Genomic DNA, 9,936 nt, shown 5'->3' on the forward strand with positions numbered 1-9,936 from the left:
TGGAGTGCAGTGGTGCAATCTCAGCTCACTGCAACCTCTGCTTCCTGGGTTCAAGTGATTCTCCTGCCTCAGCCTTCTGAGTAGCTGGGATTACAGGCATGCGCCACCACACCTGGCTAATTTTTGTATTTTTAGTAGAGATAGGGTTTCACCATGTTGGCCAGGCTGGTCTCGAACTCCCGACCTCAGGTGATCCACCCGCCTCAGCCTCCCAAAGTGCTGGAATTACAGGCGTGAGCCACCGTGCCCAGCCTTTCTTTCTTTTTTTTTTTTTTTTTCCTGAAACAGAGTCTCCCTCTATTGCCCAGGCTGGAGTGCAGTGGTGCAATCTTGGCTCACTAGGACCTCCACCTCCTGGGTTCAAGTGATTCTCATGCCTCAGTCTCCCAAGTAGCTGGGATTACAGGTGCCTGCCTCAATGCCTGGCTAATTGTTGCATTTTTTGATAAACACAGAGTTTCACCATGTTGGCCAGACTGGCTTCAAACTGCTGACCTCAAGTGATCCACCTGCCTCAGCCTCCCAAAGTGCTGGAATTACAGGCGGGAGCCATCGCGCCCAGCCCCTGTCTGCTGTCTTTTATGCTCAGTGTAATGTTTTTGAGATTCATCCATGTTGTAGTATGTATTAGTGTTTCATTCCTTTATTTTTTATTTTTATGTTTTAAACAGCCAGGGTCACCTGGGGAAGGTGGCTCACGCCTGTAGTCCCAGCACTTTGGGAGGCTGAGGCAGGTGGATCACCTGAGGTCAGGAGTTCGAGACCAGCCTGGCTAACGTGGTGAAAACCCGTGTCTACTAAAAATACAAAAAAATTAGCTGGGTGGCTAGGCACGGTGGCTCACACCTGTCATCCCAGCACTTTGGGAGACCAAGGCGGGCGGATCATGAGATCAGGAGTTTGAGACCAGCCTGGCCAACACAGTGAAACCCCGTCTCTACTAAAAATACAAAAATTCACCGGGTGTGATGGCGCATGCCTGTTGTCGGGAGGCTGCGCAGAAGAATCGCTTGAACCCGGGAAGCAGAGCTTGCAGTGAGCCGAGATCATGCCACTACACTCCAGCCTGGGCGACAGAGTGAGACTCCATCTCCAAAAATAAATAAAATAAAATAAAATAATAAAATAAAATATAAAATATAATAAAATAAAATTAATAAAATAACATAAATCCTATCCCAGTGGGGCTGCTAGAGACCAAAGCTCTCCAAGTTCCCCTCATCCCTTCTGCCCCCAAACGCCTCTCCTCTGGGTCTGGTCATCCTCCTTTCGCTTCTTTTTCCGGAAGTCTCCGTTTGCCCAGACATGAGTCTGAGCCATCCCCTGCCCTCAGGGGGGTCCCCGTCTGTAGGCAACACAGATAATCAGCAGGTGACAACTGCCCTGGAGGAAGTCACACAAGGCTATGAGGGAGCCCATGGGAGGGAGGCGTCCAGGCTACCTGCTCCTCCGTCAGCCCTGGACACTGTTCTCCTGCCCTGCCCTGTGTTTGCCACCTGGCTGAGTCCCACTCCTCTTCCAAAAAATAATAATAATAAAGATGAGAAAGCCCAGGTGATCCTAAGGAAGACTTGTCCCTGCTCTGAATCTCCATACCCAACTCGGTGTCCTGGCACAAAGATGGGTTTGGCTCACTGGTGTCCCCACGGTGCTTACGTGACCTGCTTGGGCCCTCCCTGGGAGGATAGGGGGCAGGGCTCCAGCCTGCTGGGCTACTTGCAAGTTGGGAATTAGGCCCCTGTCACCACTGGCCACGGGGAGGTTGGGTGTCTGGAGCCTTAAGGGTCCTTCCGGAAGCTAGGCTGCTGGCCTGGCTCAGCCAAGGGGAAGAGGCTGTGCTTTTCCTCTAAGAAAGATGACATTGCACTTTCATATTGAAGAAACCGCTTCAGGTTGGTGGTGGGGACTGGTTTTTATTTTTATTTTTGTATCCCTAGATGTCTACGTCCCTTGCCTGGAAGTTTCCCCAGGGAGGGGATGTAGAAGTCTAAGAACACAGAGGTCTCAGAACCTTCCCCAGGGAGGGGATGTACACCTCTAGGGATAGAGGGATCTCGCACCTCTGTTTTCTTGTCCGCAAAACCAGGATCATGATGGTCTGCCTTCAGGCAATTGTGAGGGTTTGTTGCAGTTATCCACGTGCGACCCTAAAAGACTGCCTGTCTGACCGGGCCCAGTGGCTCACACCCGTCATCCCAGCATTTTGGGAGGCTGAGGTAGGTGGATCACCTGAGGTCAGGAGTTCAAGACCCGCCTGGCCAATATGGTGAAACCCCGTTTCTACTAAAAATACAAAAATTAGCTGGGCACGGTGGCAGGCACCTGTAATCCCAGCTACTCAACAGGCTGAGGCTGGAGAATCGCTTGAATCCAGGAAGTGGAGGTTGCATGAGGTGAGATTATGCTACTACACTCTAGCCCAGGCGACAAGAGCGAAACTCTGTCAAAAAAAAGAAAGAGAGAGGAAGGAAGGAAGGAAGGAAGGAAGGAAGGAAGGAAGGAAGGAAGGAAGGAAGGAAGGAGAGAGAAAAGAAATGCAAGAGATTGATTGGGGATGAGGTTGGTGAAGTATAAAGGAGGAGAAAAGTCAGGCGTGGTGGCTCAAGCCTGTAATCTCAGCACTTTGGGAGGCTGAGGTGGGCGGATCGCGAGGTCAGGAGTTCGAGATCAGCCTGGGCAACATGGTGAAACCCCGTCTCTACTAAAAATACAAAAAAAGAAAAAAAAAAAAAAAAAAAGAGGAGAAAGACCGGGAGTGGCTGGAAGAGACTTCAGACTGCGACGTGAGTGGGTCTGGGTCTGACACTGGAGAAGAGAGACGGGCAGAGTGGAAGAATCACAGGCCATGTGCAGTTCTGAGAACCCCAGTCAGGTCAGCTGGGAGATGTGGTGCAAAGATCACCCATACACAAGTCCATGGAGACCGAAAGCAAGTCCGTGGTCGCAAGGGATGGAAAGAGGGGAGGATGAGAAATGATTGCTTAATTGGAGTTTCCTTATGGGGTTATGAAACTGTTTTGGAACTAAACAGAGGCGATGATTGCACAACATTGTGAATGTGCTAAACAACACCGAATTGTACTTTAAAATGCTTAGAGTGGGCCGGGCGCGGTGGCTCACGCCTGTCATCCCAGCACTTTGGGAGGCTGAGATGGGTAGATCACAAGGTCAGGAGATCGAGACCATCCTGGCTAACACGGTGAAACCCCGTCCCTACTAAAAATACAAAAAAATAGCCGGGCATAGTGGCAGGCGCCTTTAGTAGCTGGGACTAAAGGTGTGCACCACCACGCCCGGCTAATTTTTGTTTGTTTGTTTGTTTGCTTGTTTGGAGACGGAGTCTCGCTCTGTCACCCCGGCTGGAGTGCACTGGCATGATCTTGGCTCACTGTAACCTCCGCCTCCTGGGTTCAAGTGATTCTCCTGCCTCAGCCTCCCAAGTAGCTGGGATTACAGACGTGCACCACTATGCGCGGCTAATTTTGTATTTTTAGTGGAGATGGGGTTTCACTATGTTGGTCAGTCTGGTCTCGAACTCCTGACCTCAGGTGATCTACCTGCCTTGACCTCCCAAAGTGCTGGGATTAGAGGCGTGAGCTACCATGCCCGGCCCTTAATAATTGTTGAACAAGGGGCTCTGCATTGGCTGGCAGTGGGTGGACTCTTCTAGTCAGAGCAGTCAGTAAGACCTCCCAGGTGAGGTGACATTTCAGCAGAGACCTAAGGGAGGTGAGGGAGTGAGTCCTGCAGATATCTTTGGGCAGCGCTTTCTATGCAGAGAGAATGGGGGAGGCCTGAAATGTGGAAAGTGCAGCTTTCAGCGAGGAGGTGGATGGGACCTTACCAGGGTGAGTGGTGGGAAGAAGAGTTCCAATAAGATGAGAGAGGTAATGAGGGGAGAAACTCGGTGGGGCCAGGGAGCCATTGTAAGAAAGATTTTTGTTTGTTTGTTTGAGACAGAGTTTCGCTCTGTGGCGCAGGCTGAAGTGCAGTGGTACATTCTCGGCTCACTGCAACCTCTGCCTCCTGAGTTCAAGCGATTTTCCTGCCTCAGCCTCACACCTAGCTGGGATTACAGGCGTCTGCCACCACACCGGCTAATTTTTTTTTTTTTTTTTGAGACGGAGTCTCACTCTGTCACTCGGGCTGGAGTGCAGTGACCAGATCTCAGCTCACTGCAAGCTCCGCCTCCTGGGTTCACGCCATTCTCCTGCCTCAGCCTCCCGAGTAGCTTGGATTACAGGCGCCCGTCACCTCGCCCCGTTAGTTTTTTATATTTTTGGTAGAGATGGGGTTTCACCATGTTGGCCAGGCTGGTTTCAAACTCCTGACCTCATGGTTTGCCCGCCTTGGCCCCCCAAAGTGCTGGGATTACAGGCGTGAGCTACTGCGCCCAGCCTAGAAAGTTAGATTTTAATCTAGGTGTGTACTAATTAACCACAGCAACTCCAGAAACCAATAAACGTTTACTTCACCTGGTTTTTATGGGTCACAAATTTCAGAACGGCTTAGCTGAGCGATTCTGGCTTTGGGGTGCTTTGAAGGTTGCAGTCAAGACATGGGCCAGGGCTGCACAGCCACCTGAAGACTTGACGGACACCGGAGGATTATTGCTGGGGTGGCCGAAGCACATGGCTGACGAGCTAGCGGGAGGCCTCGGCTCCCCTCTGGCTGCTGGCTTGAGGCTTCAGTTCCTCGAAACATGGACCTCTCCGCAGGGCAGCTCCAATGTCCTCTTTTTTATATATATATTTTTTGAGACATAGTTTTGCTCTTTGGCCCAGACAGGAGTGCAGTGGCGCAATCTTGGCTCACTGCAACCTCCACCTCCCGGGTTCAATGATTCTCCTGCCTCAGCCTCCCAAGTAGCTGGGATTACTGGCACCCGCCACCATGCCCAGCTATTTTTTTTTTTTTTTTTTTTGTATTTTTAGTAGAGATAGGGTTTTGCCATGTTGGCCAGGCTGGTCTCGAACTCCTGACCTCAGGTGATCCACCCACCTCAGCCTCCCAAAGTGTTAGGATTATAGGTGTGAGCCACCGTGCCAGTCCTGCAACGTCCTCTTGACGTGGACCTCCCAGAGAGAGCAAAGTGAAAGCCACAGAGTTTTTTTTAGGATCTAACTTTTGACACGCCATCATTTTTGCAATATCCTGTTGGTTACACAGCTCAGCACTATTCGAGGTGGAAAGAGCTACACAAGGATATGAATCCCACAAGTGCAAGATGGGGGACCGGGTGTGGTGGCTCATGCCTGTAATCCTAGCACTTCAGGAGGCTGAGGTGGGTGGATCACAAAGCCAAGAGTTTGAGACCAGCCTGACCAAAATGGTGAAACCCCATCTCTACTAAAACTTCAAGAATTAGCCGGGCTTGGTGGCGCATGCCTGTAATCCCAGCTACTCAGGAGGCTGAGAGAGGAGAATCCCTTCAACCCACAAGGCAAAGGTTGCAGTGAGCAGAGATCGCACCATTGCACTCCAGCCTGGGCAACAGAGCAAGACTCTGTCTCAAGAAAAAAAAAAAGAAGTGGAGATTGGGGGGTCATTGAGGACAATTTTGGGAGCTGGCTACCACAAAATATCAATTCATTGCAAAATCTGAGCAGGAGAACGATGAGGTGTGTGTGTGTGTGTGTGTGTTTGTGCAATCATATATGTATATAGATATAGCTATATAGGTCCTTGTGTGTATATAAATTAATATATAGTATACAATAAGTATACTTATAGGGCCAGATACAGTAGCTCATGCCTGTAATCCCAGCACTTTGGGAGGCTGAGGCAGTAGGATTGCTTGAGCACAGGAGTTCAAGACCAGCCTGGGCAACATGGAAAGACCTAATCTCTACAAAAAATAAGAAAGTTAGCCAGATGTGGCAGTGATCTCACCTCACTGCAACCTCCGCCTCCCCGGTTCAAATGATTCTCCTGCCTCAGCCTCCTGAATAGGTGGGTTACAGGCGCCTGCCACCATGCCTGGCTAATTTTTGTATTTTTAGTAGAGACAGCATTTCGCCACGTTGGCCAAGCTGGTCTCAAACTCCTGACCTCAGGTGATCCACCCGCCTCGGCCTCCCGAAGTGTTGGGATTATAGGCAGAGCCACCGCACCCAACCTACTTTTCTGTTTTTTAAACAATGCTGAGCGAGATGATTTGGCTCTGTGTCCCTACCCAAATCTCACCTTGAATTTGAAACCCCATAACCCTCACATGTCAAGGGCAGGACCAGGTGGAGGAAATTGAATCATGGTGAACCCCCATGCTGTTCTCATCATAATGAGTGAGTTCTCAGGAGGTCTGAAGGTTTTATTTTATTTTATTTATTTATTTATTTTGAGACAGAGTCTTGCTCTGTCGTCACCCAGGCTGGAGTATAATGGCACTATCTTGGCTCACCGGGACAACAGAATGAGACGTCTCAATAAAACAAAAAAGAATAAAACCCTGGAAGTGGAATTGATGTGTCAAATTTTATTTGTATTATGAAATATTTCTGACTTGTACAAAAGAACAGACAGTAGCCAGGCACAGTGGCTCATGCCTGTAATCCCAGCACTTTGGGAAGCTGAGGCAGGTGGATCACAAGGTCAGGAGTTCAAGACCAGCCTGGCCAAGATGGTGAAACCCCACCTCTATTAAAAATACAGACCGGGCGCAGTGGCTCAAGCCTGTAATCCCAGCACTTTGGGAGGCCAAGACGGGCGGATCACGAGGTCAGGAGATCGAGACCATCCTGGCTAACACAGTGAAACCCCGTCTCTACTAAAAAATACAAAAAACTAGCCGGGCGACGTGGCGGGCGCCTGTAGTCCCAGCTACTCTGGAGGCTGAGGCAGGAGAATGGCGTAAACCCGGGAGGCGGAGCTTGCAGTGAGCTGAGACCCGGCCACTGCACTCCAGCCTGGGTGACAGAGCGAGACTCCGTCTCAAAAAAATAAATAAATAAATAAAAATAAAAATAAAAATACAAAAAAATGAGCCAGGTGTGGTGGTGGGCACCTATAATCCCAGCTACTTGGGAGGCTGAGGCAGAGAATTGCTTGAACCCGGGAGGCGGAGGTTGCAGTGAGCTGAGATCACGCCACTGCACTCTAGCCTGGGTGACAGAGTGAGACTCCATCTCTTAAAAAAACAGAAACAAGGGCGGGCACGGTGGCTCAAGCCTGTAATCCCAGCACTTTGGGAGGCTGAGACGGGCGGATCACGAGGTCAGGAGATCGAGACCATCCTGGCCAACACGGTGAAACCCCGTCTCTACTAAAAATACAAAAAACTAGCCAGGCGAGGTGGTGGGCTCCTGTAGTCCCAGCTACTCTGGAGGCTGAGGCAGGAGAATGGCGTAAACCCGGGAGGCGGAGCTTGCAGTGAGCTGAGATCCGGCCACTGCACTCCAGCCTGGGCGACAGAGCGAGACTCCGTCAAAAAAAAAAAAAAAAAAACAGAAACAAACAAACAAAAACAGAAAAGAACAGATAGTAGGCCAGGCGCGGTGGCTCACACCTGTAATCCCAGCACTTTGGGAGGCCGAGGCAGGTAGATTGCCTGAGGTCAGGAGTTTGAGACCAATCTGGCCAACATGGTGAAACCCCATCTCTACTAAAAATACAAAAATTAGCTGGGACTGGTGGTGGGCGCCTGTAGTCCCAGCTACTCGGGAGGCTGAGGCAGGAGAATGGCCTGAACCCGGGAGCGGAGCTTGCAGTGAGCCCAGATTGCGCCACTGCACTCCAGCCTGCGTGACAGAGCGAGACTCCTTAAAAAAAAAAAAAGAAAGGAAAAAAGAAAGAAATGCAGTTTTGTTACAGGTGTGGTTAAAAAAATAGAGAAAAAAGAAAAATATAATGAACTCATGGATTCCACCGCAGGGCTTAAACAAAATTTACAAATACCAATGTCGTGTATAGCTTTCCCAACTGCATTCTTTCCTCTCCGCCTCAAGGGTCACCGCTTCCCTCTCCCATCCTGTGTTAGTCATGCCCTTCATGGATGTATCCTTTTGCAACATGTATCCACATGCAACCATTGTTTTGTTTTGTTTTGTTTTGTTTTGTTTTGTTTTTTGAGACGGAATTTCGCTCTTGTTGTCCAGGCCGGAGTATAGTGGCGCAGTCTCGGCTCACTGCAACCTCCAGCTCACCTCAACCTCTGCCTCCCAGGTTCAAGCAATTCTCCTGCCTCAACCCCCTAAGTAGCTGGGATTACAGGCGCCCACCACCATGCCTGGGTAAGTTTTTGTATTTTTAGTAGAGACAGGGTTTCACCATGTTGGTCAGGCTGGTCTTGAACTTCTGACCTCAGGTGATCTACCTGCCTTGGCCTCCCAAAGTGCTGGGATTACAGGCGTGAGCAGCCGTGCCCGGCCATTTGATGTGTTTTAAATCTTCGTGTCAATGGCATCGTAGACTTCCGCAACGCCATTGTAGACTTCTGGTGATATGTGGGATGCTGGTGCATCTACTTTCACTGACCTATGGTGTTCCCCTGTATCAATATACCAGGACCCATGTATCCATTGTTCAGGAGACGGACACGGAGACCAGTTCCAGTTCCTCACTGTTACAAACAGGATAGCGAGCATTCTGGCGTTTATCTCTTTATTCCAAGTCGGAGAGTTTCTCTAGAGTATACGCCCACCCACTAGTAAAAGGACTGCACTTCATACACACTGACACGACTTTTCCAGTTAGCTGAGGTTTTTATGGAGTCCTTTATGCTTGCCATTTCCCCCTCCCTGGGTAAGGCTGCTTTTCTCTTCTGGAGCTGGTCACCTGTCTCTCCCCACTGATGAACAGAGAGTTACAGTAGGCATCACCTTGCCCTTGTACGGCCACCTCTGTCCACCTCTGTCTCTTCTGGCTGCTCCATGGCAAGTCCCCAGCCCCAGTTCCCTTCTGCCAGCATGGTCCTGGCCAAAGTGATGGTCCCGAGAAAGGTGTGGTCGACTTTAGCTGTTGTGGTGCCTGCCTGAGTTAGGGAGTATTCCAGAGCTCACAAGAGATTAGAGAGGTAAAGCATGGGGTTAAGGGATAGTCCTTAGCATGCTATTTCTTAGAAGAAATAGCATGAACAAAGGGTGGGAAGCTGGAAGCCAAGCAAGTGTATGGTCTTTGTTTTATAGATGGGAACCCAAAGCCCAGAGATGGCAAGTCACTTCCTCAAAGTCACAGAGCAACGTAGAGACTATCAGCTTCATCCTTATTGGTTGGTCATTCATACATTCATTCCGTACTTATTAACAAAGTGCCTAGGCCAGGCGTAGTGGCTCACACCTGTAAGCCCAGCACTTTGGGAGGCTGAGGCAGGTGGATCACCTGAGGTCAGGAGTTCAAGACCAGCCTAGCCAACATGGTGAAACCACGCCTATACTAAAAATACAAAAATTAGCCAGGCATGGTGGTGGGCACCTGTAATCCCAGCTACTCAGGAGGCTGAGGCAGGAGAATCACTTGAATCTGGGAGGCAGAGAGCCAAGATCACACCACTGCACACCAGCCTGGATGACAGAGCAAGACCCTGTCTCAAAAAAAAAAAAAAAAAAGAGAGAGAGAGATAGAAGGGTGCATCACTTGAATAAGCCCACTTTTGTAGAGACCCTGTCTCTACAAAAAATTAAAGAATTAGCTGGGCATGGTGGCATGAGTCTGTGGTCCCAGCTACTCAGGAGGCTGAGGCAGAGGATTGCTTGAACCCAGGAGGTCGAGGCTGCAGTGAGCCATCATTGCACCACTGCACTCCAGCCTGGGCGACAGAGGAAGACCTTGTCTCAAAACACAATACATGCCAGGCCTGGTGACTCATGCCTGTAATCCCAGCACTTTGGGAGGCTGAGGCAGGTGGATCACCTGAGGTCAGGAGTTCGAGAGCAGCCTGACCAACATGGTGAAATGCCCGTCTCCAAAAAAAAAAAAAAAAAAGCCGAGTGTGGTAGTGCA

This window comes from Piliocolobus tephrosceles, chromosome 21, assembly GCF_002776525.5.
Source record: "Piliocolobus tephrosceles isolate RC106 chromosome 21, ASM277652v3, whole genome shotgun sequence".
Lineage (NCBI taxonomy): Eukaryota > Metazoa > Chordata > Mammalia > Primates > Cercopithecidae > Piliocolobus > Piliocolobus tephrosceles.